Raw genomic sequence first — 22,917 nt, 5'->3', positions numbered from 1 at the left:
TTCTAGCCATAATACATACTCAAAGGGTTCGCCCACTTTTGCCCGTCTGACATGAACTTCCAGGAACTACCAGAGGGATTGCAAGAGAATAACTTATGGGAATTCCCATCCACTGGTGGATTTTAGGCGCTAAGAGAAAGAAACAAAATGCTGTGGCTTGTGTTTCACATATATGCCACATATACGCACGGAGCCTTAGCCTCGGGCCCGGACCCGTTGAGAACTCTTCCATCCATTTGCTTCATCAGAATTTGGGTGAAAAGATGATTCTTTTAAAGTACCCACAGGCAGGATCGCCTAGTAGGTTCTGTCAAGTTCAGAGGCTTGCTATAATTTGCATAGCCAGACTACACTAGAGGGTCCCAGATATCCCGCTGAACAATATTCCCAGTTCCTGATTGGTAGGGTCGGTTTTTTTTTTTTTTTTACACATTTCTTTGTAGCTGTTGGGACTTGCTCTTCTGGTATTGGAAGTAGGGGTACAACTTCAGGAGGCCTCATTGCACCCCTACTTCCCCCGAAAGGCACCATAAGGTCAGTAAGCTGACCTGGGTCCTCTGGCATTGGTGGGGACTGCACAGCTGGTCCTGGTGCATGGACATTAAGGCGCCTCTGAACGGCAGGGGGCGCTGGCGCGCAAATTGGCTCTGCCTCCCGCGCCCGCGCTTTAGTGCGCGCTCGCGCCCCGTCGACCCCGCGCGCAGCTCTCGGGGCGCAGGGCGGGGAGGCATAAAGGGCGCTGCGCTGCGGGGCGGGCTGCACGCGGGAGGCTGACGGGGCAGCAGCACCCGCGAGCCGGCACCGGGCGGGGCCATCGCAACCGCGCGCAAAGAGGCCGAGCGGGAGCCCGGACCGCGCGGGACCAGGTGGGTGACGCGCGCGTCCCCTTTGTGTCGGCATCGCCCGAGCGGGCCGCGCGGGACAAGGCTGTGCGGGGCTGGTTTCGGCCCCCTAACCCGTGCTGCCGGGCGGTGACCCGCGGGCTCCGGGGCGGCGATGAGGGCTCTGCTCCTTGAGTCCGCTGGGTGACGGCCGCGTCCTCCTGGCCGCTTGCACTTGGGGATCGCGCGCCACGGAGAAGTCTCCAGCCGCAGGCGCGGGATGTGCTGAGCTGGAGTGGCCCGGGTGGGCGGCCGTCTGCAGGCCTTGGGTGGACTCCCGCCGTGACCCGGCCATGGGTAGAGCGAGGGCGTGGGGAAGGTCCAGTCCGTTCTAGCCAGTGGCAGTCGCGAGTACCCCGCAGTGCTTAGCCGCGCCTAGCCATGGGCATGGTCCTCTGCTGGTCTCTGGCCCAGGAGTCTCGGTGTCCCTTGCACCTCTCTTTCCCAAGGAGTCCCCTCAGGACTCTCGCATTCCGTGCTCCGCATTGCTCCCGGTTTTCTGCACCGTCCCTGGAGCTCAGAGATTTAATCGCTCCTGCTAACAGAAGGCTTCCTGGCCGCCTCCGTTGCGCGGGAAGAGGCGACTTCTTCACCCTAGGCGGGTCTCTGGTGGTCGTACCTAAAGTTTGCTCTAGTTCTTGTTTGGTCTCTTTTTCAGAGAATGCTTTAAAGTATGCTTATTTTGAACAGTTATCTACAGCCTGCCTGGTGCAGGGTCAAAGGCCACATAACAAGGAGAGCTAGACAAGGCTCTGGGAACCCTTCCCACGGTTCCGTGTATTCCAGTGTCCTAGGATTAGAAGGACAGAACAATCTTGCTTAGGACAGTTTCAGGAAGGAAGGACCTTCCAGGAGTGGTGTCTGGGAGACAGGTCCTTCTCCATGACCCTGGCCAGGGTAGTAGTTTAGACCGCTAAGAGATGCATAAAAACACAATAGCAGATGGAAGGAAAGGTGGTTAGGGCGCCCTAGGATGAGAGGGCAGAGACAGGGGCCTTTCTAAAGGAGGGATGTGGAATCAGATGACCAGTGGGGCGTAGCCAGGGTGGTGGAAAAAGCACCAGCAAAGGAATGCAGAGTGTGAAGAACCCTTCCCATGGGGTCGCCTCCTTGGCTTCCAGAGAACCAAAGTTTTGTTCCTCCTCAGTGGCACCCGTGGGCTGTACTACTTTTTCTAGTGTCTCCCACAGTTTGGCTTTTATTACATTTTAAAGACTGTGCAGGAAGTATGTGTAGAGGGGATTTCGAATTGCAGGCCGAGACTCTGGACTTGGCCTCTGTTGAGTGGGACTCCTGGGTGGTCTTGCAACAAACAGTAACTACTTCATGCTTCAGGGTGGCTGTGGCAGTGTTAAAGGGCCAGGTGCCCCCCCTCCCCCGTGGGGTTTTAAGTCAGGCACCACCCTTTGCCATACATACCTATTTTGTGTTCCAGGGTTCCATGTGACCCTCCTGGGAAAATGGGTGCATGGAACTCAGTTGAACTAGGAGGGACATTTTCTGGACCCAACACAATTTGAATTCTGGAGTTAACATTTTGATATATTCACTCGTCTTTAGTTTTTGCTAGTGAGGTTTTTGTAGGCTCTCTAGGGCAGGCTGACCTGGAACTCCCGAGGGAGCCGAACATGACCTTGAACTTCTCCAGTTTGCACCAATGGAGTACTGGAGTGAATGGAATCACTCCATCAGTGTATGCATAACTGAGGTTTGAACAAGGGGCCTGGTGAATGGGAACGCTAGGCAAATGCTCCCCTGAGCTACATCTCCAGCCCCTGGAGTTCATTTTCCTAAAGACATCCCAGTTCTCACATCGGCGCCTCCCACCCCGGTCAAGGGGAACTACTGAAAGATAAATTACTGAAAGAACACACGGACGAATTAGACGTCCACAGGCCACAGAGCTGTGGGGGCTATGCTTATACTTTACAGGCGTCTTTCAAAATTCTTGTTTGCGAGCTTGCAGTGCCTGTTTCCAAACTGTTCCTAGACTACGTGGCTTCTCCTGGGGGCCCTATTGTGGCTTTGGAAAAGATACCACACACTGTTTTACCAGTGCTGCCTATGTTCAGAGCTAACGTGCTGTCCTGCTTGCAGCAGTAGGGCCCCAAGCCAGGAGCCACGTTGCCTGACTGAGAGTGCTGTTTTTTCCACTGTGGTTCCTGACTTGGCCTGGCTGCCTCCTTTTGTTCAAGCATCTCCTAGAGGCCTCTTTCTATAGGGGCAGGGAGAGCCGTCGAAGCCTGTCCTGAGACACTGAGAGTCATGGACATAGATGGGTCCTCAGTCCTTTTCTACGACCATAAGGGCACTGTAGCTAAGGAGAGGCAATCAGGTGCCTTGGCCAAATGGGGTTGGGGTGGATTTGTTCTGAGTATCTGTGACCCTTTCCTTCTTCTCTTCTTGGAATAGGTCAGGGCTGTCAATGCTTTCCTGAGAGCTATTTGGGAGAATGTTCATTTGACATAGCAGTACCCCTACTCACCTGGAATGTTTCCAGATTGAGGCTGAGTTAGAGGCTTGCAGAGTGGGCTCCTCTGAGGAAGGTGGACTGTCAACTATTATACTTCTCCTGGGTCTTTGTGGAAGATGTCCTTTATTCCTTTTAGACTGGAGAAGTTATTTGAGGTTAGCCTTTTTTTTTTTTTTTTTTTTGGGTTTCCCAATCGTCGATACACATGGATAGTTTTTCTTAATTAGCTCAAGAAATTAATTGAAGCCACTGTTCACACGTCTGCAGGGCATTTGTTCCCAACCATGCTCCCACCCAGATGTCTGACCTTGGCAAGTATCTGCTTGTCTGGATAGCCCTAAAATGTTGGCCCAGATGTTCTCATAGTTCCAGGAGCAAAGCTGTGTTGAGGCAGGAGCATTTCTAGATTTCTAGAGGAATCGATGCTACAGAATGACCTACAGATGCAGCCAATGGTGTGGCCATTCACAAGGAAGAGGTGTGTTTTCAGCTCTGCACGGTGGCTATTCTCCAAGGCTGCATGGTGAGATGTGAGCTTTGGGGAGGCTCCTGCAGCATCACAGATAACACTTTAGTAGCTGTGAAAGCTAAAAGGGCCTCCTTTCTATTCTGCAGAACCGTGGAAGGCTTGCTCTAGAGCAGTGATTCTCAGACCCGTTTGGGGGTAGAATGACTGTTTCACAGGGTCTCATATCAGATATCCTGTATACCAGATACTTTTATAATTCATAACAGCAAAACTAAAGTTACAAGGTAGCAATGAAAATGATTTTATGGTTGGGGTCACCACATGAGGAACCTTTATTAAAGGGTTTCGGCATTAGAAGGGTTGAGAACCACCACTCTCGAGTGTGAGTTTATAAGCTAGATGCAGTATCACAGGGAGGGAGAGTCAACTTCCTGCTTGCCTGAAGTCATGCGTGTCAGTTCATGTTTGATTGTGTGCTATGTCTGGTGCAGGAAGTGGAGCAGACAGGGGTATATCCATTAAGTTTCGGTCATGTGTAGGTATTGAGTGTCATGTGGATCATAGATGCAGCCCTCATACCCATGGGGCAGGTATATGGTCTACTCCCACGTGATGTGGGCAAGCATAATCTGAGGTCTCACAGGGTACATGTGGAAGCTGGGCCTTGATCTTAGAAGTCTACAGAACATTAAGAGTGTGTGACCTTGATCTACAGTGTAAAGAGCTAGAAGCGAAGACAGGAGCAGGTTGATGTTGAGGTGGGGTCTACCCTGTTGGAAATGTACAGTGTAGTGGACTCCATGCTTGCAGAAACCGGCAGGTTGTTAACCTGGGAGATTAGAAGGCCAATGTGCAATCAGGACTTGAAATAGCAAGAAACAACTTGGGCTGTATAGGAACGTAGGACAAACAAAGAGGATCTGAGTTCACCTGGTTGACATCAGCATGCTGGAGAGGTGTGTGTGTGTGTGTGTGTGTGTGTGTGTGTGTGTGTGTGTGTGAGAGAGAGAGAGAGAGAGAGAGAGAGAGAGAGACAGAGACAGAGAGAGAGAGACAGAGAGAGACAGAGAGAGACAGAGAGAGAGAGAGACAGAGAGAGACAGAGTATTTTCTTCAGCGTATTTTCAGTACCACTTACTCCTGCCCAGTTGGCTTATGGTGGAGGCTAGAGTTCAGGACAGGTTTATGAGAGCAGTGAAATGGTGTGGTTGTCACAATCAAGGGGTGTTACTCCAGAGTGGCCTAAGAAGACTTCTGTGGGCTGCGGTAGTTCCTGTGGGTGTTGAAAACTTCCCAGCCAGCCTAATGTGGCAGGCTGTGGTAGCATTGGCTTTGGGGGGGTCTTCTTTTTGGGACCCCTCAGCTTTCCAACAGTGGCGGGTGTGTTTTCTGTCCCTGTGTTAAAACGTCATTGACTGAGGCGACTGGGAGAAGAGAGTTGGTTTTAGCTTATGGTTCCAGAGGGATAAGAGTCTGTGATGCACAGCAGCAAGTGGCAGACTTGGTGGCTAGAGCAGGAAGTTAAGGGGAAGCGAAATGAAAATGTTGTGACGCTTTAAATAACCAAAGCCACTTCTAGTGCCACACTTCCTCCAGCAGGGCCACCCCAAAACAGCTCCACCAACTGGGGACCAATCATTCAAATTCCTGAGTCCATGGAGGACATTCTCATTCAAACCTCCAATGTGGGGGCAACTGGGAAAGCTCTCAGAGTCTGGCATGAACGGGGTTGGCTAGTCAGCCGGGCTGTTGTTATCTGACTGAAGACTGTAAGCATTTCATGCAATGTCATGCTTCTGGGAGAATGTGTTACGCTTTCAAAGAACCAGTTTTCATGTAATCTGAGGGTCAGGGCATGCTTGGTTTTGGGTGGTAGCACAATGGGAGGTGGTCCGGAGGAAGGAGCTGTGTGATACATCAAACTAGGATGTCTCCTGAACGCCTGGGCAGATGGCACATCTCAGAATGTGGCTCTGTTACTTAGCCAGTGTCCTGAGTAGAAATTCTGTTCACACATGCATGCATCTCTGTCTCTCTGTCTCTCTGTTTCTCTCTCTGTCTCTGTCTCTCTCTCTGTCTCTCTCTCTCCTCTCTCTCTCTCTTCTGTCTCTGTCTCTTTGTCTGTCTTCTGTCTCTGTCTCTCTGTCTCTGTCTCTGTCTGTCTGTCTCTGTCTCTGTCTCTGTCTCTGTCTTCTGTCTCTGTCTCTGTCTGTCTCTGTCTCTCTCTGTCTGTCTCTGTCTCTGTCTCTCTCTGTCTCTCTCTCTCTCTCTCTCTCTCTCTCTCTCTCTCTCACACACACACACACACACACACACACACACACTCTCTCTCTCTCACACACACACACACACACACACACACACACACACACACACCACACACACCCATACCCATCATGGGCTCCCTGCACCTTCATCATGTAAAGGTGATTCCCTTCCTGGCGTCAACCATTGAATTTCTCTATCATTCCTGGGGCCCATCACACCCATCCCAGTGAATCTGTCCTCATTCCCCGAAGGAAGAAACCAGCCTGCTGTCAGGGCCAGCCACTCTCCCAGAGTCCTCACACAACTGTGGGTAGAGGACACAGAAATAAATGTTCAGAGCTTGGCATCTCTAGCCCCGTTTCCCACACGCCCACTCTTGACAGGAGCATCGGAAGCCAGCGTCAACACTGAGCATTCACGTGATGCTTTGTGTCCCTCTCCACTGTCCCTCAGCACTCTGTCCACTTACTCCTGCTCAGAGCCCCTGGGATGCTTGGTTGAGTAGCCTGTCCTCCAAGGAGATCCTCAGTAGCTGCTGACTTGGATCTTTTTGCTGCCATCTGTGTCAAGACCAGACCCAGATGATCTGCCCACAGATGATGTCCTTTTCCTTATCTGGAGCACCGCTAATGTGTCTTTACTCTTCCCGACATTGGCATTTTGCAGAGAAAGAAATGGAGGCGTACAGAGAAGAAAGAGGCAAGACTAGAGTTAAGGCTCAGGCCCAGGCCCTGGCTCTCTAGGCCCAAGCTTCCCTAAGGTTACATTGTCTTAGGCTCAGCCCCACCCTCCCGTCTCCTCTAAGGTAGATTTTTCCCATTAGGCACTTCAGTAGCAACTTTCCCTCAGAAGCCACGGTTGCATTTATCTAATCTATTTTAGTGATCTGTGTAACTTGTTTCCTCCGCTAAGCATCGGCTCTACAAAGGCAGGAACTTACTCATTTGGGAACTCCTCCCCACACGCCCCACAGGTGCATTGCACTCCTCCCACTCTTCCTGAATGAATTGCTGTGAACCGATTGACAGCATTCAGAGTGTCTAGTCCCACGGGGGTCTCCATGGACACATCATCATCGAAGGAGAGCGTAACTGTCGCTGTCTATGACCTCAGCACGTCCCATACTGCTGGCCCTTTGGAATGTTGGGCTGAAGCCAAATTCACCTCCAGGCAGGACCAGTCAGGTGTGGGCACTGGCTCTTCAGTGAGAAGGGTAGAATTCTACCAGAATGCACAGCGGAAGCCCTGGACACTATGTTTGGTGTAATGAGTGTGTGTTCAACTCCTTGCTGACAAGGGCAAGGGTCTGGTGGAATAATGACCGAGCTGCATCCTGAGGCTTCATGTGGTACAAATGAGGCAGGAAGCATGGTCCGCTTCCTGGGGCATCCATCCATAGTGTACCGGAAGGAGCCATGAAATGAGATAGTCATATTAGATTAGGACCAAGAACCAGGCTGTGCTCAGCAGGCTTGCATGAGGAGAGACTCTGAGGAAAGGCTCAGTGGTCCTGTATTGGGTATGGCGCTCTGGTACAGAGGACTGACACAGTGGCCGCAGGTTTGCATTTGAGGGTGCTGAGGAGATGCCCAAGCAGGTGAACCCCAGGAACAGCAGGGCATGGCAGATCCCTCACCCTTACACATGGAAGTCCTTCTGATAAATGACTGGAGTAATCTCCCCAAAGCAGGGGGCAGAACCGTTCACAGGTGTGCTTACCAGCCAAGACGGGAGGAGAGCTTGTGTTCTTTCTTCTGAGGCTAGAGAAGCAACCAGCGAAGTGAGGTTCTGCCTCAGGGAAGAACAGCTTGTGACTTTGGAGGACTCCATCCATGCACTCACACGCCCAGAAGCACAGGGGCAGGTGTGTTCCAGACCTGTGCACTGGACACGTGCATGTATGATCGGAGATGGAGATTCACTTTTCCTGACCATCCCCCTTGGCTCTGCCATACCTCTTGGTGTCCTGCACCTGAGGGTTTGACACACTGACACAGCAAAGCAAAGGCTTCAAGAAGACTGTTAGATTTGGCAACCCAGGTTGGAGAATTTGTTAGCTAAAACGTGTATACATCTTCTCGATCACTGGCCAGGGCTAGACACTTGGAAGTTCTTGCGTGGGTGGGTCAGCGATGACTTGGTGTGCCTGGAGACCCTAATTCTTTCTTTGCTGCTCAGAGAGGCAACTGCCATAGGCAGTCTGGTCGGTGAAGGGACCAGATGTGACAGGAAATTAAAACAACAACAACAAAAACATTACATCCGTTTGAGGCCCAAGAACCTACCTTTTCAACATGTCTCCCCAGTTTCTGCCCTTGCCTCTGGGCTCTCCTAGTGCTCTGTCCTCAGGCCCAGTACTTTAATGCTGAGAGAGGAGAGAGAAATTCCCTGCAGTCCTAGCATGAGAGCTGGCAGGAGTCAAGCACAAGTGATAGGTAGGAATCCAGGCCTAGGTGTCACTCTGGACTGGTGATCATCATTTTCTCTACCCTTGTGTCATCTCTCTGTCCCCATAAGGACCAGCCACAGTGGATAAAGCCCCCCCCACCTGATATCATCTTACCTTGCGGAGACTAACCATGGGCCATTCACAAGTGCACTGTATCATGTGTGCATGTGTGTCCGTGCTGACTTGTCTTAACTGTCATCTCGGTACAGCCCAGAAGAAGTCCCTTGGGAAGGGAGTCTCAGTTCAGAAATTACCTAGGTCAAGTTGGCCTCCGGGCATGTCTCTGGGGGAATTGTCATAGTTGTTCATCAAGTCAGGAAGACCCACTCTGGATGTGGGCAGTGCTATTTCATGACCTGAATTCCAAACTATTTGAGAGTGATGGATGTCAGCTGAGGAGCTAGGGAGCAGGCAGCACGGGTGATTCTGTTCCTCTCTGCTCTTGACTGTGGATGTGGTGTGAACAAGTGCAGCGTGACCAGCAGTTTCCAGCTCCTGCCTGTTTCTTCTCCGCAGTGATGGACTGTAACCTGGAATTGTAAGCTGAAATAAACCCTCTTCTCCCGTAGGCTACTTCAGGTCATGGTGTTTTATCGTTGCAATAGAACTGAAACTAGGAAAGCAACACACACACACACACACACACACACACACACACACACACACACACACACACATGGGACAGGGGGAGGGAGAGAGAGAGAGAGAGAGAGAGAGAGAGAGAGAGAGAGAGAGAGAGAAGACAAGTTAGCGTTTGTATGCATTGTGTGCTTTGGTAGGAGGAGAGTATCTGTTAACAAGGACTTGAACCCACAGGTATGTCTACTCATCATAAGGGTAGATGAATGCAAGCTGATGCAGCTACTCTCATGTCCCTGAGAACCAGGGTGTCCTCTTTGCCTCTCTCCATCCTTAGTTCTCAAGATACTGAGATACTGGCCTTTGCTTGTATACAGATCCCTGGTCTCAGGTGTCTGGCCTTGGCTGTGGGCTTGTGTTGTTTGTATACAGATGTGTGTGTGTGTGTGTGTGTGTGTGTTTGGATATTTGTGGGTATATATGTATATGTGTTGTTTATATATATACACACATATATATGTGTGTGTGTTTTGATATTTGTGTGTGTGTATATGTATGTATGTGTGTGTATGTATGTATATATATGTGTGTGTGTGTTGATGGTTATTTGTGTATATGTGTATATATGTATATATATGTTGTGTGTATATATATATATACACATATATATGTGTGTGTTTTGTGGATATTTGTGTGTGTGTGTATATGTACATGTATGTATTGGGTGTATGTATGTATATATATATATGTGTGTGTGTATAGATGTGTTGTTGGATATTTGTGTGTATGTGTATGTATCTGTATCTGTGTGTGTGTGTGTGTGTGTGTGTCTGTGTGTTGATGGATATGTGTGTCCGTGGCATCTTCTCCCTTTCTTCAGGAAGAGACAAGTTTTCTGGAACCACTACAGTTGACCTGCTGTGCTTGGGAAGACTGTGTAAGCACACAGGAGAAATGCAGAGAAGTGAGGAACATGCAGGGGCTCCAGAAGCTAGGGTGAGGCAGAGTTCATGCTCACAACTAAGGGCAGTGTTTGGCTATTCTGGGCTTCAGTAAACAGCTGTCCCTCCTCTACCTGTTGTTCCTAGAAGAGCTGGGATCCATATGGGCAAGGTCCAGGTGGATGTTCACACGGCTGTGTTACTCCTGATGTGGTGGGGGCCTCTGTGCCTTTGTCTGAGCTCCATGTGGGTTGCAGAGACTGTGTAGTAGCTGCATGAGGCTCTCTCCAGTAGGCGCTTCCTTGGTACTTAGATACACATCTTTTCCCACCAAAGCCCTGAGAGTCCGGATGCAGTCTCGACCATTCGCTGTACTCGTTTATGGGGTTAGTATGTACTTATGTTATCCACTTGCCAGAGAGTACTTGGTCCTGGGGATTCTGAGCCTTACCCACTATAGGGAGGGTAAGGAAGTGGAGAAGTGGGGCTGAAGGTCTGGCGAGGCCTTTCTATAACAGGTAGGGCATTATACTCTGCGGTCTGCAGAGCACGAATTCCTAAATGATTGGAATTTCCTGCATTCCACTTTCCCTCTAGAAATCTGTTCAGCCGGAACCCACAGAATTCCCCGTGTCCAGCTCCCCGGCCTGTCCCTTGATGCTGGCTGTGGGAGGACCCTGCAGGTGCGTGGATTCGAGGCTGAGGAAAGACTGAGCCTCGCCCTCAGGCACCGCAGTGTCCTGTGTCTGGCGGGAATGCATCCCGAAGGACCTGGCTTGACAGTTGTGCAGCTCCTGCAAGCCAGTTGGCTGCAGAGAGTGGCTCTTATCTCTTCATGCTTTAATACTCTCTGGCCTAGCTCCTCGTTGGCTCCCAGCGCCGCTTCCTTGACAGTGCGGTTTCCTCTCTGTCCTAGATGCCGGTGACAGAGCAGCTCCAGCCGGGAGCAGCAGCTCCACCGAGCCCGCTGATGACACATGCAGGCCATGAGCGGCTCCTGTCTCTCTGGCAGAGAAGGGCTGTGTTTCTAGGTGGCAGGACCTCCCCTGTGTGGCTGTAAGCCATAAACACGGGCAGATGGAGGGGATGGGACAGCCCTGTGCGCCGTGAGGCTTGGCAGCTGACTCGTCTTACTTGAGCTGCTTGGGTGTGGGTGAGCAGTGTAAAAGCACAATGTGGAGCACAAGTAGGAATTTTTCTATGAATCACATGTTGAGATAACTATATTTTGGCTGTGTTGGGTTAAATAAAGCACATTACTAATAGGACTGGGGAGACAATTCAGTGGTTCAAGTGCTTGCCACATAGGCGTGCGGACCAGAGTTAGGATCTCTAGATCTGGAGTGCACGTCAGGTGGGTGGGGCAGTCTGCCTTTCATTCCCTGTTGGAGGGCAAAGCCAGGGTCCCTGGAGCTGGCCAGCTAGATGGAGCTTGGTTGAGAGACCCTGACTCAAAGAGTTCAGTGGACTAAGGAAAACTCCTGACATCAAACTTCATATACATGTGAAGGCCTTCATGTACATATCCCCTCTTCTATACACATCTTCTCCCCATCTCCTTCTTCATACATGTTCCCATTTCTTATTCATCAAAAAAAGAAAAATACATTACCTAAAATCTTGGGACCTGTCCCCTCTTCCCATCTTCCCATCTTCCTTCCTGTTCTCTTTCCTTATTCTCCTCCTGTTCCTCCTCCTCCTTCTCTGCCCTCTCTTCCTCCTCTTTCTCCTCCTTCTTGTCCTCTTCTTCATCCTCTTCTCTACCTCCTCCTCCTCTTCTTCTTCTTCCTCCTCATCCTCCTTTTCCTCTTCCTCCTCCTCCTCTGCCTCCTAATAGCATAAAATACAAACTCACACGTGCATTTGGCATTCTCTTTTCTTGGGCTGTGCTGCTGCTGGGAGAGAGCAACAGTAGCAAGCCTCCGAAGCCTGTGGCATCCTGGCCAGGCCTGTCCCTCTGGAGAGGTCCCTTCCCAAGGATGGTCTGGCTATAGGTTGGGTCCTGGTCCTGTTTTCACTGGGATTGTGTCTTGAGTCTACTTGACACTGTGGATACCCACCCACATTGTCCCATTTGGGCACCCCTGAGTCCTGCAACCTATATTATTGTAATTAAGCTACTAAATGGACTCAATTCAGCATAAAATTGGATCCTAGAGGGTTTTCTTTTAATGTGGAGAATGTAGCCGTTTCCTTAACAGAACTTCTCAACCTTTGAAATATATCTGACCACCTTTCACCTTTGCTGGAGGTTGTTGCCAGGTGTCCCAGTTTTTCCTCCTACTGGGAACTTATTATTCTGGCCTTTTAGGTTTAAATCAAATTGTAGCCACTGAGGATTCAGGGCAGCTGGTGGGAGAAGCCCCTCTTCCCTGTGCTTCACTCCTGCATCTGTCCCTGACTACATAGCCATGTCCTGAATGCTAAGCCGTTATCCCAGCCAGCTGCTCTATCACCCTGATTCCACTCTCCTCCCATGACCTCTGTGCTGCTGACCTCCTTTCTGAGAAGATTCTCCTCTGTGGCCTCTGTGTATGTGCTTTCATAGCTGCCCCATGTTTTTTCTGCTTCTCTGAAGCTTGTGGCTTAGCCCGGCCTGTGCTCTGGGCAGTGGGCCTCCTGGCAGACTCCTCCCAGTCACTGGCCTTTCGGTCTCACTCTGCGTCTGGCTCGGATGTACAAATCCTGGCTCCCCGTCTTCCTGTCCTATGGAGTGCCTGTGTGTATTTCCATCAAGAGGCAGGCCTCCCGGCTTCCCCAGGTGGCTCTGGCATGGTAGTAGGGACAAACGGGAAGGAAGTCACCATCCCTCTGTTCCCTAGGCCGGCAGAGAGCCAAGGTGACTGAGCTTTGCCAAATGGGATATTTGTCAGAGCCTGGAAATAAAACTATTAGTTCTGAAGTACGAAGGGACAGACCTGGGACTCTTGTCAACACACATGCTTTATTGCATCAACAGAACGAGCCCTCGTGGGGCCTACTGAAGCCCGAGTGCAGTGAGATAGATCACATGACCGCTGAAATGAGGCGCTGCTTAGTGTTCCCTAAGCCGGAGCTGGGGAGGCCCCAGGAGTCTGGCACATGTCTATCTCAGGCAGTGGTGTCGGGGGATTGGGGGTGGGGTGGGGGCACAGCTCAGATACCTTGGGTGACAGAGTGGCCAGTGGGCTCCAGGACAGAATCGTGTGCCGGGCACAAACTTCCCTGTGCTGACCTTTTTCCTGAACCCCAGGCTGGGCCTAGTGGACGACTGCCATCCCAATACTTGGGTGGCTGAGACAGGAAGTGCATACCAGACACAGTATTGAGTTTTAGGCTAGGTCGAGTTTAGAATTTGGACCCGTCTCAGAAACTAAAAGGAAGGGCAGCTTGAAGGAAAAGGAAGAGAACCCTTTTGAGCTCATCCACCAAGGGGCTGAGGGTGTCCCTCGGATGACTGAGTGCTTCATATGCATTAAACCCTTGACTCCACCCCTGGCTATGCACACAACTATGATCTCAGCACTCAGAAGGTGGAGGTAGGAGGATGAGGAGTTCAAGGTCATCCTCGTCTTCTTAGTGGGTTCTAGGCTTCCTGAGGTACATGAGAGATACTGCATAAGATTTTTAAAAAGGCATTGCCTAAAGGTTTGTGTTGGTGATTTTCAAAGCCATGCGCCAGCTGTAAACCAATGGCTAATGGTCTAATAAGCATAATCACTTAAAGTTCACATAATCCTAGTGCGTATTGGTTTATTTATATTTGGATCTTTCCTTGTCTGTCCAGATCCCAGTCTGCTTTCCACAGCTCTGCTTAGGTGGAAACAAGGAATAGTTACAGTGTAACTGTGGGCAGTGGGCAGCCATAATAAAGACCTTGAGGGAGAAGATAAAGGTTTCTTTGTAAACATGAATCCTTTAATTCCTAGAATTTTTTTTTAATAAATTAGCTCAAAGGAATTTCTTATTTTTTAAAGATGAACTAGCTGTGGGAAGGAGGTGAAATGTATCATGTTGGCTCGGTCAGAATGTATCCCTTGGCCCAAGCTTGGGGAGGCTCTAGATTAAGGATGAATATATTCTTTTTCATTGCCATGCAGCCTGCCCCAGAAAACAATGCTAAATGTGGAGAAGAATAAATGATTTGTGCCCAAGTGCTTAATGTTTTCATTTCTGTTTTAAATGTAATAGCTCCAAATGGAAAATATTTAAATGTGGTTAAATAAACATCATTCACTAATTAGATAAGATTTTTTAGAGATTGTGGCCCTGGGAAAATGTTTAGATTACTAAGAGAAAATAATTGTGAGGCAGGATTGTATGTAAAATGCCTTTATCAACATGGAAAATACGCCAAGGGAAAGACTCATAACTCACAAGAACGTGACTCTTGTTTTGGTTTTGGATCTTGACTTTTTTTTTTTTAATTGTGGTTTTGTAGTTGTCTTCCTGTGTCGTTGCTTGGGTTCAGCCAACTGTTGTCTGAAAACACCCAGGGGAGGACCTTTTCCTGTCTCGATTTTGCTCTTGATATGATTACAGAGATGCATGCACATTGTTTTAGGCAGCCTATGTAAAGCAGAGAGGATATACAGTATATGGGGGGCTTGGGTGTGAGCTCTGTCTTCGGTGACAGACACAGAGACCCAGCCCTTACTCTGTCTCTGTTCAGGAACCTAGAAAGTTTCTCTTCCCTTAGGGTCTCCTATTTAGGCAAAACCAGGATTCCTGGCTTCAAGGAAAAGGATCCCATGGTGTCTTAGCTAGGGTTTTATTGCAATGTAGAGATTCCATGACAAAGGACAATATTTAACTGGGGCTAGCTTACATTTTCAGGGTTTCAGTCCATTATCATCCAGGCAGGCATGGTATTTGAATTTTTTTTTTGGCAGCCAGGAGAAGAGGGTCTTCACCTCCCTGGATGGAGCTTAAGTTAAGACCTCAAAGCCCATCTCCACAGTGACTCACTTCCTTAGACGAGGCCCACCTCCTAATAGTGCCACTTCCTATGGGTCAAGCATATTCAATCCACCACACATGATGAACCCCAATGAAGCAGGGCTGGGGGATTTACCAACAGACATTTTACATGTAGATCTCAAGCTCAGAGGCTTTTAGAAAGACAGGTGATTGAATAGCAAAAGCTCACCAAGAGGATAACGGTGAACTTCTTTCTCCAGGGCGAGCCAGAAGCAAGTTTCTCTATGATGGGTGTATGTAGGGTGTTTTTGGCTTTGGTGCCGGCTGGTATTTTTGTGAGTTTGACACAAGTTAGCATCACCTGGGAAGAGAGAACATGGAGTGGTGTAGTGGCCACCATCAGGTTGGCCCGTTGGCAGGTCTGGGGAATTTTCTTGATTAATGGTTAATGTGGGAGGATGCATTATACGGTGGGCAGCTTCCACTGCAGCTGATCTGGGCTTGTATAAGAAAGTAGGCCAATCCTAGAGACTGACCCACCAACCAAAGAGCAAGTATGGGCTGGACCTCGGCCTCCCTGCACATACATAGGTAACAGATGTGCAGCTTGGTCTGGTCGTGCAGGTCTCCCAACAACTAGAACAGGGCTGTCCCTGACTCTGTTTCTTGCCTATGCATCCTGTTCCCCTACCTGGTCCACCTTGTCTGGCCTCAGTGGGAGAGGATGCACCTAGTCCTACAGTGATTGGATGTGCCAGGGTGGGTTGGTACCCAGAGGGGCCCTCCCCCTTCTCAGAGAAGAAGGGGATGGGGGAGGGGCTGTGTGAGGGGGTTGGGAGGAGGGGGGTCTGAGACTGAGCTGTAAATTGAATAGATAAATTAATTAATAAAAACAACAATAAACCAAACCAAACAAGCAAACAGAAAGGGAAAGAGACCGAGCCAACCACTGGGCTGTCAGTAAGTGTTGCTGCTTCATGGGCTCTGCTTCAGACCCTACCCTGAGTTCCTGCCCTGACTGCCCTCATGACAGTGACTGGATGTGTGAGCCAAATAAACCCTTTCCCCACCTAATTGATCACGGAGTATATGACATAACAGAAAGCACACTAGGATCACTCTCCAGCTGCATTTCTCAAGGTCGTAAGGGCCCCCTGCTCCCCTTGGCTCCAGAGGACCATGTACCGGAAGAGGAGAAGTTCAAGGATGGACATCTGCAAATGGAGGTGTGAGGTAGATTTATGACAAAGAGTGGGCACCAGTAGCTCAAGGTTGATGTCGCTTGGGCCCTTGGGATGCACACTTGCTACTGTCTCTGTGGGCAACATGGGCTTTCTCATGTTTTCTGATGTGGTCAGCAGGACCGGGCAGCTGGGAGGTCTTTCTCACTCTTTCCTTCATCATCTTTCCTGCCCTTCTCCCAGCCTCAGCTATGCAGAGACTACTGTTTTACAAAAGGACTTGTCGATTTTGGGGTCTGGGGAGGAGGCAGAAGCTGGGGCCATCACTGGCTTGATCCCAAGTGATAACTATAATACATTCCATGGTGAAATATATTATTTTAGATTGAGATGTTAAACAAATTGTAAACTATACCTTATTTTGTATGCATGTGTGTATGCCTTTGTGTGTGAGAGGCTATTTGAGTCTCTCTCTCTCTGTGTGTGTCTGTGTGTCTGTCTGTCTCCCTGTGTGTGTCTGTGTTCACAGGTCACAGGACAAATTGCACAAGTCAGTTCTTTTGCCTGTGTGATTTCAGGGGATTGAACCTAGGTCATCAGGCTTGGTGCAGTTGCCCCGATTCACCCTGCCAGCTCCCCACCGAAAAGCCTTTAAATGTAAATGACAGCTCATCCCAACACATACATTATAATTTCACACACGACAAGCACTTCAGCGGATGAGCCAGAGGTCTAAGATAGGCATTTTGCAGTGGTGGTTTAGAGAGAAATGAGTAACAGACCAGGAAGGAACCCTCCTGTTATTAAACTAAACAACAGCGCAAATATCAGCACTGTTTCAGGAGGGCTGCTGGTCAGCTCCTGTGGAGGTCAGGCCCCTGCAGATCTGCTTGTAATGGTGAACCTGAGAAGGGTGGGCAGAGGCCTGCAGAGTCAGCATGCGTGGCACCTCCCAGTGTGGCAGCTGTGGTCAGGGATTGTGCAAGATGAGGCAAGATGAAGTCAGAGGAGAGGGGTCTTGCCCAAACTCTCAGCCACAGTGGGACTTAAGTGGAGGCCCTTGACTTCCGTAATTGTTCCCAGTTTAGTCATCTACATGGTGAGAAATGAACGCCCATTACTTTTATCCATGGGGCTTTTTTTTTTTTTTTTTTTTTTTTGTTCTTTTTTTTCCGGAATGGGACCGAACCCAGGGCCTTGTGCTTTAGGCAAGGGCTCTACCACTGGGGCTAAATCCCCAACCCCATCCATGGGGCTTCTTTGAGGACTGGAGCCATCGTGCCTCTGAAAATGTAAAGATAGACATTAAAGTGAACCCAAGACTACCTCCTGGTGGGAAAGGGTGAGACCTTCTCGTCCCCAGCAATGGAGAGAGCTGGAGTGTGGAGTTGTAGCTCAGTGCTAGAGTGCTTGACAAGAGTCTCCAGGCCCTGTGGTCCATGCCTGGCACTGTATAAAATGAACAAACAAATATTAGAAATTAGAAATTGCTAATAATTTAACACCGCAGCAGGTGGTGTTAAACCTACTAATGGCTGCTTCTCCTCTGTAGTTGAATCAGATTTGCCTTATGAGTTTTGGCACACCGTTGTTGAGCGCATACATGTTTTTATGTCTTGCAGTAGAACTTGCCTCTTTATATTCTGTAGTTCTTCTCGTGTTGAACACTTGCCATTCAGTTTTCTTTAGATTAGCTTGAGCATGGTGCATGTTTCTCCATCCCTTAACTTTTAGCCTGCTTCCTCAGCTTTTCAGCAAGCTTCCTCTAAATGATGCAATGGACGGTTGTAGTTTTCTTTTGAGCTCATCCTCGTATCCATTTAATATAATAATACTTTTATTAATTTGAAGATTTCATAAATATATGCAATGTATTCTGAATATATTAATTCCCCCTTCTCTCTTCTTAATTTCTCCTGGGTTCACTCACACCCTTCCTTCCCTCCTAACTTTGTGCCCTCTTTTAAAATTTAATTTCATAATGCACAGAACGATTTGTGCTGCCCGTATACTCCTGTGTGTGGAGTCACCTGGAGGAACATGATGGAACTATCGGGGTCATAGGGGTCATACCGTTTAAGAAAATGAACTCCCCATCCCTTGGAAGTCATCGTTGTCACCTCCTCAGCTAGGTGTAAGGGACTCATGACCCATCCCCCTCGTTCTCCATGGTGGAGAGTTGCCTGCCATGATCTTCTGGTGGAGCTGCGACTGCTCTGAGTTCCTGAGTGCAATGCCCTTATTATATTCAGAAGACTCTGCTCCATTCCCAGCCTGGGCCTTACAGACTTTCTAAATCTCTCTTCATTCCCCTGAGCCTGCTGGGTGGGGATAAAGATCTGTGATGGAGAACCACATAGACACTCGCTCACTTTGAGAGGTTGTGATTTCTGATTCACCGCCACCCGCTGCACGAAGTAACTTCCCGGATGAGGCCTGATACCCACATCTCTTAACCGATCTTTTCAGACAAATCACGTGTAAAAATGATTTTTTTTTGATATGGTTGCCTAGCAGCTCTGATACCTATGGGCAGCTATTTTCAATTCATTGCTGCTTTTTCTCCTTCTGACTTTCCTACTTGCATATTTATAGGATTACCAGGCTATGATTAGCCAATCGATCAGACCTTACAAAACCAAACATTTTCAGTAGCTGTCTTAGGATGTAAGCTCTACACTTCTAAACCTAACGCCCCTTCAGCAAGCACTACGCCACTAGACTGTATACTAAATCACCCTTGCAGCAGGGCATCCCTTCTTGCTAGCTCCAGCCCCTGTGGCAGATCATAGCTGTGACTCCGATTTCACTTTCTACACAGGGTTTGTCATGTGGTTTCGTCTCAGAACCTCATCTCCCCAGTGCTGCCCTACAGAATGCAGATGGGAGTAGTGAGCCTACAGGCTTCCGTAGAATGAAGCTGACGTCTTCGGCCTCTGCCCTAATGTGTGCCATTGCTGTCCCCACCAGTGTCCAGTCACAGTGTCCTGCAGTTCCTGGCTGTGAAGGTGGAGAGGACTCAAATCACACAAGGCTCAGAGAGCTACCTCCTGAGGCCGAGCCATTTTAAAAACAGGGTTTTGAGAATTGACCTTCTAAGCAGTAAGAGACCCTTAGAGATGCCCCTGTTCTTCTGGCTGTCAGCCTAACATTGTCTCGTCAGAACAGCTCTGGGCACTTTTACATCGGTGAGATGTCTGAAAGGCTTTATTGACCCACCCATTCCTCTTGGCTCTGTTAAGTGGGCAGTAATTGTCTGCATAGTCTTTGTGTGGATAGTTTCATCTTCTGTTGTCTTCGGGGTTGGCTAGAACTGATTAAGAGCCATTAGACAAGCCAATAGCCTGGGAGAAATAAGATCTGTGGCCTTGGTGGGACTTTCCCAAGAACCATATCAGTTCAGTTGCATTTTTTAAAACAAGATCTACAAAAGGAGTCAAACTTAAAAGGTTAGATTCTGTTTGTAGGAACGTCCTAAAGACACAAGACCGTTGGTGCGTGGCAAAAACGACAGATTGCCCGTGTGAGAGCTCTGCGGGAGTTCATTTTAGATTAAAGACCATTTATTCATGTGTCCATTTATTGGATGTGCATGTATGTGTGTGCATTGAGGAGGGGGCTCCTTTACCGTGAGGGTCTTGGCCTCAAACTTGTTTTATCAGGCTTTTTGGCCGACACCTTTTACCAGCTGAGCCCTCTCACTGACCCTGATGGTGGCATAGCTCTATGACCCTGTGAAATCACTAACCACACTAACTCATAAACTCTAAATTACCTTATCTTACCTTATGTGTATAACATGAATATAATAACATTACAAATGCCCAAGCTAGACAGTACAGGATCACACAGAACTCCCTCCTGCCCAGACCTTCAGTCTTGGGATACAGAACCACCCACCCCCTCATAGGAATCCTCTCCTTGTTAGAGTTCCCATCTCTCCCAGCACACATATGTTTTGGATAAAAAAACATAATTCATCTTGCTCTTTGGAGAAATTCTTCCTTACTCAGCAAATACAAACCCACCTCATTCCTCTTTAAGATTTGTCGCCAAGGGAACTGCTTTCTGAGTTGGTTTTTTTTTTTTTTTTTTTTAAAGTCACAATGTGTCTGATTGTCGCACGGCTCTAAATAAATTAGTTTTTCTAGTGTAACGTCCCGACCGCAACAAGATTCTTATTTTGCGCCTGCTCCTGCATCCAGTTGGGTAAATCAATTGGTTCTTTGTGAGCAGCTTGAAGCTTAAGAATCGGTTTCGTTTTTATGAGTGATTTCTTTGAATTGGCAAGGATGGCAGAATAGCCAGAGAGAGACCTTTCATCTCAGCAAGAGAATTAAAAAAAAAAAAAAAAATTAACTGATACCCAATGAACCAATGAGTGTGCTTCGTGCTTGCCTTGAAAAATGCTTCAGTTGCTTAATTTACCCCGGGGAAGGAACATGTTAAATAGGTTCCTTCAAGACAACAGGAAAAGGGATTGCCGAGGAGCCCTGGGTGGCTTCTCAGTGGACAAGACTCTCAGTATAGTATGCAGATAAACAGAGAGGTGCTTTCTTGACGCCAGACAAGACCCCCATTCATACTGGACTCCAGGAGCTCACACATGTGGAGGCCTCTGCTCGCAGCCACTGTGAGAACCTCCCTGCCTACCAATGCTCTGGGTTTGGAAATCCAAACTTTCAGAGCCAACAGCAGCTAGAAGACAGTCCTGGGACTGGGGAATGGGAAGATCTGGGAAGAAGCAGCCAGGTCTCTTTGGGTCTCTTTTCTGTTGTGTGCCTGTGCAAGGAGACATGGGTCTTTCTTCTCACACTTGCTTTGTAGGGACAGCCACAAGCAGGTGAGCAGAGGCTAAATGTCTGTGTGTATGTGTGTCTGTGTGTGTGTGTGTGTGTGTGTGTGTGTGTGTGTGTGTGTGTGTGTGTGTGTGTATGTGTGTGTGTGTGTGTGTGTGTGTGTGTGATGGGGATGGGGTGAGCAGTAAAAGAAGAAAAGCCCTGTTTGTGGAGCCAGGAGTACAGGGAATGAGGCCTTTCCTGTGGAGTTTTAAATCATAGTTTGTGGTATGTTCTACATGGTGGTTGTGACCCTTTTCGAGAGGGGGGAAAAATAAGTAGTGGCTGATGTTTACTGTGCCAAAGATTGTTAGCCTCTGAAAATCTAAGGCTGTGCAGAGTTCTCAAGAAGAGCAAAGGGAAGAATACATTTTCTTTGGGATTAAGTTGTCCCCATTTTTTTCTCTGGTGTCCCCCGGAAGAACTGTGTCTTCAGTCCTGCTCAGGAACGGGAGGCTGTTTTACAAATGTTTTGCACATTGCCCTTTATTCCCAGTTGTGTCTTAGGTGGTTCTCCATTCCAGCACATGAAGGGCCATTGCTTTGTCTCTCAGGAGGATGACGTCCTGTTACTGATTTAGCTTGCTCCCCTAGTCACATCTCCCAGTGTTTACTCCATGAATGGCTCCCAAAAGCTGATACTTAGTGGGTCACTATTGTTCCCCCTGGGTGAGGGCTCCGGGAGTTGCCCTACCCCCTGACTTTCTAAAGGACACCAAGTATAGCTTTGGCCACACTGATCACTACTGGTGGCCTGTGCTTTGTGTCTCTGTGAGTTGGTGTTAGAGAGTGAAGTGCATCCTCAGATTTCTACTGCCCTTTCCTCTGGTGCCCATGCACAGGTGAGCTCTTGGCTGTCTCCTGACGATACACATCACAGACACACACAGTTCTTCTGTCTGCCCCAGAGCAGCCTAGGAACCCCATGTTTGCCACCTGCCTCCATTCCCACAGGTGTTTTGCTACTCTCAGCTCGGATGCTCTACCCCTCAAAGTGAAAACCTGGAAGCATCTTTGGCCTTTTCTCCTCTTTCCTCTCCCTCCAACTCCTTTCTCCTCTTCCTCCTCAGTTCCTTCTTACTCCCTTCTGAAAGGGTCCTTCTTCCTTTCCTTCCCTCCCCTCCCCTCTCCCTTCCCTCCCCCTCCTTTTCCCCCTTTAATTCCCCCCTTCTCTCCCTCCCCTCTCCTCTTTCCTATCTCCCTTTCTCACCCCTACTCAATCCTTTCTCTTTCTTTCTCTTCCTACCCACACCCACTTCCCCCTGACCTCCTCTCTCCCTTTTTTCTCTATTCCGTTGCTCCAGAAACTCACCTCGGAACACATCTGCCTCCTCTCGGCTCAGCTGCTGGGACTTGCCTGAGGCTCCCACACCCACCTGCCTGAGCTGGTTTCTTCCAGCCTTCTCTGTGCCCTGCTTCCATTTCAGTCAGTCCGTTACCACCCCTCAGAGGCCTTGAGAGACATCTCTAAGTGACAGCACCCTCCCCAGGCAGGGCTTTACTTTAATGTATCACTTAAGACTCACAAGTGTGCATACACGTGGGTGTGCTTGTATCTGTGGGCAGATAGGTACACATGTATACTGAGACTGCAGAGGTCTAACAGGCTGTCCTACAGTCTCACGGGGCAGCGGATTATCACCTACAAAGCTTATACTTGTGCAGTTTACTTGGGCAAAAGGTAATAGGATTGCGAAGGAAAACCTCATGGCGTTTGCAGTACGTGTGCTTTTGCGTTGCGCTGCTATAGCTACCCCGTGGCACACACAGCTATGAGTTGGATGTGCTGGGAAAGGGGCCAAGTGACGGTCCCAATTCTGTATTCTCCTCACAAACCCAGTTAATTTAGTAGTTCCCTTTATTTAATAAGTCGTGATCACATATGGCCCCCTCTATATAGAGATGTGCGTACGTCTGATGAAGGGAATCAGTGTGATCA

At 48.9% G+C, this 22,917-nt stretch overlaps 1 protein-coding gene across 1 annotated transcript in view; it reads left to right on the top strand.

Annotated features, from left to right (window-relative positions):
- The first annotated feature begins 710 nt into the window (after positions 1-710).
- The window catches only part of Rnf144a (ring finger protein 144A), a 119,318-nt gene continuing 97,111 nt past the window's right edge, over positions 711-22,917 (top strand). Inside the window, exon 1 of the mRNA XM_032907548.1 lies at positions 711-866. The gene's annotated coding sequence lies outside the window, so the exon portion shown is untranslated. The remainder of the gene's footprint in view (positions 867-22,917) is intronic.

Source organism: Rattus rattus, chromosome 7 (genome assembly GCF_011064425.1).
Source record: "Rattus rattus isolate New Zealand chromosome 7, Rrattus_CSIRO_v1, whole genome shotgun sequence".
Classification (NCBI taxonomy): Eukaryota; Metazoa; Chordata; class Mammalia; order Rodentia; family Muridae; genus Rattus; species Rattus rattus.
This window is presented reverse-complemented; position numbering and strand designations above follow the sequence as displayed.